Source organism: Lynx canadensis, chromosome B4 (assembly GCF_007474595.2).
Source record: "Lynx canadensis isolate LIC74 chromosome B4, mLynCan4.pri.v2, whole genome shotgun sequence".
In the NCBI taxonomy this organism is placed as follows: domain Eukaryota; kingdom Metazoa; phylum Chordata; class Mammalia; order Carnivora; family Felidae; genus Lynx; species Lynx canadensis.
The window spans coordinates 55025387-55030574 of NC_044309.1; the positions used below are offsets into that span (position 1 = coordinate 55025387).

The 5188-nt window shown below is 34.1% G+C and overlaps 1 pseudogene; it reads left to right on the top strand.

The window, feature by feature from the left end:
• The first annotated feature begins 516 nt into the window (after positions 1-516).
• On the top strand, positions 517-3675 carry LOC116738171 (annotated as a pseudogene).
• The last annotated feature ends 1513 nt before the right edge of the window (positions 3676-5188 follow it).

Below are 5188 nucleotides of genomic sequence, written 5' to 3' on the forward strand. Positions count from 1 at the left end.
TGGCTGGGAAGTTTTTGTGCTGAGCACTCTAACAATGTTCTATAACCCCAAACTGTCAGTAAAACTCAGGAAAACTACAACAACCTTGTGTTATTGGTGCTTTGAGAAATAAATGGAAAGAATACCTAACAATTAGTAATATGTTGCAGAGGAAGGACAGTAAACACCATAACAAGTTAAAAAGTGTTACATCTCCTGATAACCAGGATACATACACCTCACCATGCAAATTTTTCAAACCATTGGAAAGGTAGATGCAGGGGCTTTTAAAAAATATATACTGGAAAATAAAAATTAAAGGAATACTAAAAGATATTGTATTAGTACATAAAAATTCAAACAAATTTTAAGTGTATGTTACATAACACAATAAATAATATTGATAATTTTATTATATATCATAATATATTATTTATTTATAAATATCCAAGGGCAAGGATCTCCTTTCCTACACTCTCCTCAAAGGCTTTGCCCTCCTACCCTGATTCTCCATTTCCCACCATTGACTTCCTTATCATGGGAAACCTTTCCCTAAACCAGCTGCCCCAGAGGCCACAGTCCACTTCTTTTGGAAATGAGGATTTCCTAAAACTGAAACCAGTTCACTGGAGACCTGGATGTGAGCTGACAGTGAAATGTTTTTTCCCTTTAATTTTTACCAGTTCCACATGATTCCAACCATCACCTTGGACCACCAAGCCTTGAGTGGTGTTGCCAATTGTCTTCCTTCCAGGCAGGGATTTTGTAGCTTTTTGAAAGAAAGAAAATTGTGTGTGTGTGTGTGTGTGTGTGTGTGTGTGTGTGTCTGTATGCCTGTCTATCTCTCACATTCATGCTTTGTCTTCTATTATCTTTGTTGAAACTAGAGGATGGGCAGGTTGTGGGTAGAGGAAAAGAGGAGCAAGAAGATTTTGTTGTCTCAAAATGAGAGCTCCCTTTTACTCTCTTTTATTTCTTCTGAGAGCTTTGGATTTGGAGGCCTGACTACTAGGCCACGGATTGCCTGAGTATAAAACCTGGAGATAGTTTTATATTGCTTGGGTGATGCCCAAGCAACAGCTTTTTGTCTCTGGTCAACTGCCTTCCTCAGAGAGAAGTGAATTGGTTGTTAGCTTCTGAGTTTTACCAAATAAAGTAGAATCCAAGAAGAAAGAAAGAAAAAAAATACATATATATAATACATATTATTATATATAATATACTATATTAGCAATATATATATAATTATATATAAGAATATAATTATTGTATATAAAAATAAATTTATGTATGTTTATTCACTAGGATATACTACAAATATCTGTTAGCATAACTTATTTAAATTCAAATCAAGAAATGACATTCATTATGCAAGTACTATATATTATGTGATATGGATAATATAAGTTGAAAAAGGCACTGTTCCTGTGTTTCAGGAATTGATAGGAATGGGGAAGGCAAACACATGCACAACATGCAACAATGTGTGCAAAAAATAAGTATAAAAAAAAGAATTTTAAGAGTGTAGAGAAAGGAGCAAATAACTACAAATGGATATTTTGAAAGGGCCTCATTAAGCAGAACCTTGAATATCAGCAAATGAGGATGAAGAAATAGACCTACCAGGTAAAGAACAAAAGATAAAGTTATGTAATAAAGGAATGAAAAGTATTCTTAGGAAACAATTTTATGTTGGTAGACAGTCCAGATGTCAATTTAAGGAAGGTCAAAGAGATTTTTATGTGTATGTTGGTAAGCCATGGAGGTTTTTGAGGAAAAGAATAACACAATGAGATGCATTTAAGGAAGTTAACTCTGACACAGTGAATGGTTGAATTGGCATTGGATAAGGCATACAAGAATAATAGTTTGCAGTATCTACGTGTGGGGTCCAGTTTAGAATGATAACAGTGGAAATAAAAAGAAAAAGATGATGTAGGAAAAATTTTGAATATAGAATGGACAAAAAGAGGCACACAAATTTAATTCTAGGATTTTCAGCTAGATGACCTGAGAGAACTGTGATGCCATTGACTAAGATCAGGAACATAAAAGTATAGAGAAGGACAGTAATATAAGGGATTTCTTAGAAATATCCATGTGAAGATGACAATAGGCAAAGGAGAGAATAATCAAAAGAAGAGAAGCTAGGGATAAAGATGACAATTTAATAGTAATTCATTCAGATGAGACTATGAACTCAGATAAATTACAAAGAGGAAGAATGTAAATGGGGGGAGGAGAGCAAGGATGAGGAATGTCTAAATTTAAGATAGAAATATCCTGTTTGAAAATAGTGGCATAAAATTGGCATTTCTGCCTTCCTTTCCTGGAAATCATCCAAAACCAATGAAGAAAAAGAGAAACAAAACACTAAAGTTGTTTTTGGCAAAACTAGAAGACAGTTAAAACTCCAAATCATAAAATAGGTTAAAGAGCTTTCAAAATCAATGAGGATCAAGCAGGCAAATGCTCACAAAGAAACAGAGGGGGTTGGGGCAAATGTTGCAACTGTATAGCTCAAAAGATCCAAAATAAAAGTACATTTCCTGGAACAGAGGCACACACACAAAGGTACAAAAACTTATATCCCAGGTCTACAATAATAGTTAGAAGGAACATGCATTAACTGCAGAAATTCAGTTTGGTTCCAAATATTGGTGAAGGCAAAGCCAAATGAGAAGTCATACAAAGGGGCCATTTTTAATGAAGCAATCTGTCTCTATAGCAGTGGAAGAGAGATTTTATATTGTTAAACAAATAAACAAACAAAACTTATGGTTACCTATCCAGCTATTCTGCCACAAAGTGTTGGTCCTCTCTCACTCCCTAAAACTCCTGCAAATAACTGGGGAAATGATCTGTTTCACTGATAAATTTTAAAAAATAAATTTGTTCAGGAGTTACATAAAGTACTAGATGGAGAAGGAGAAGAAGCAGAAGAAGAAGGGAAAAGGAAAATCAACTAACAAGTTAAGAACACTCACTAGAATAATGTTACCAAGGAGCAAACAAAAATTACCACCAGATATTTAACATACATGAGCAAATCTTAACTAAGCAATTACCTCTATAATACAAGAACATGGAGCAGAGATAGGAATAGTCTGAGCAATAATATCTATTGGCTTTCTAGGTTTCACTGTATGAGCTCACCACATGTTCACCTTGGGAATAGACATTGATACATGAGCATACTTCACATCAGCTACCATAATCATTGCTATTTCCATAGGAACAAAAGTATTTAGCTGACTCACCACCCTTCATGGAGTCAACATTGAATGATCCCCTGCTATACTATGAGCCTTAGGCTTTATTTTCCTATTTACCATAGGAGGCTTACCAGGCACTGTATTAGCAAACTCTTCACTAGACATTGCTCTTCATGACACATACTAGTAACTCACTTCTACTACATACTATCAATAAGAGCAGAATTAGCTATTATAAGAAGGTTCATCCATTGATTGCCCCTATTTTCAGGATACACTCTTTGATAACACCTGAGCAAAAATCCACTATACAATTATATTTGTAGGTGGTAACACAACCTTCTTTCCTCAACATTTCCTCATATTGTCTGGAATACCTTGACGTTACTCTGACTACCCAGACACATATGCAACTTGAAACACAATTTCTTTTATAGGCTCATTTATTTAACTAACAGCAGTAATATTAATAATTCTTTGAGTTTGAGAAGTTGGGTGAAGAAATAGAAAGTGATAGAATATAAGCTGGGAGAAATCAGAAAAGAGAAAATATAAAATCATTCACAGAACAAAATGAGTTGAAAGGAGCACAAGGGAAAATAGGTACTGCTAAAAATACAGTTGAAGACATAGAAGATAAAAATAAAGTGTGTCAGGGCACCAGGATAGCTCAGTCAGTTGAACTTCCAACTTCAGCTCAGGTCATGATCTTGCAGTTTGTGAGTTGGGGCTCCACATTAGGCTTGCCTCTCTCAGACAGTCAGCGCAAAGCCTGCTTCAGATCCTATGTCTCCCACTCTCTACCCTTACCCCACTTGTGTTCTCTCAAAGATAAATAAACAAAAAAATGTTTAATTCTTTTTACTATGTTTATTTTTTGTAAATTTGAAAATTCTATTTCATTTTATTCTATTTTATCATATACATTTTTTTTAATTTTTAAACTTTTTCTTACATTTTTTCTTTTCTTTCCTTTTTTTCTCTATTATATCAAGCTTTTCTCAACAACCAGACCAAAACACCTAGGATCTTGTTTCCTTTACTTGATTTTTTGTGTTGTTTTTAAGTTTTTAATTTTAATTTTGTATTTTATTAATTCTTTTTTCTTCCTCCAAAATGACAAAAAGAAGAATTCACCCAAAAAGAAAGAATAGGAAAAAATGATACCCAGGGGCTTAATCAACACAGATATAAGTAGGATGTCTGAACTATAATTTAGAACTACAATAATAATAATACTAGCTGGGGTTGAAAAAAAGCATAAAATACCTTTGTATAGAGATAAAAGAAGTAAAATGTAGTCAGGACAAAACTAAAAATGCTATAACCGAGATGCAATCTCAAATGAATGCCACAGCAGCAAGGATGGATGAAACAGAGCAGAGAATCAGTGATATAGAAGACAAAATTATGGAGAATAATGAAGCAAAAAAAAAAAAGAGGAAAATTAAGGCAAAAGAGCATGATACAAGAATTAGAGAACTCAGTGACTTATTAAAAAGGAATAACATCTGAATTAGAGGATTCCCAGAAAATGAAGAGATAGAAAAAGGGTTAGAAGGTTTATGTGAGCAAATTATAGTGGAAAACTTTCCTAATCTGCAGAAAGACAGAGACATCAAAATCCAAGAAGTACAGAGAACTCCCATTAGATTCAACAAAAATCAATCATCACCAAGGCATAGCATAGTCAAATTCACAAAATACACAGACAGGGAAAGAATTATGAAAGCAGCAAGGAAGAAAAGTCCTTAACCTATAAGGGAAAACAGAACAGGTTTACAGCAGCCTATCCACAGAAACTGGGCAGGCTAGAAAGGAGTGACAGGATATATTCAATGTGCTGAATTGGAAAAATATGCAGCCAAGAATTCTTTATCCAGCAAGGCTGTCATTCGAAGTAGAAGGAGAGATAAAGAGCATCCTTTCTTGATAAAAACCCCTCAAGAAAGTAGAGATAGAAGGATCATAGCTCAAGATTTAAAAGCCATATA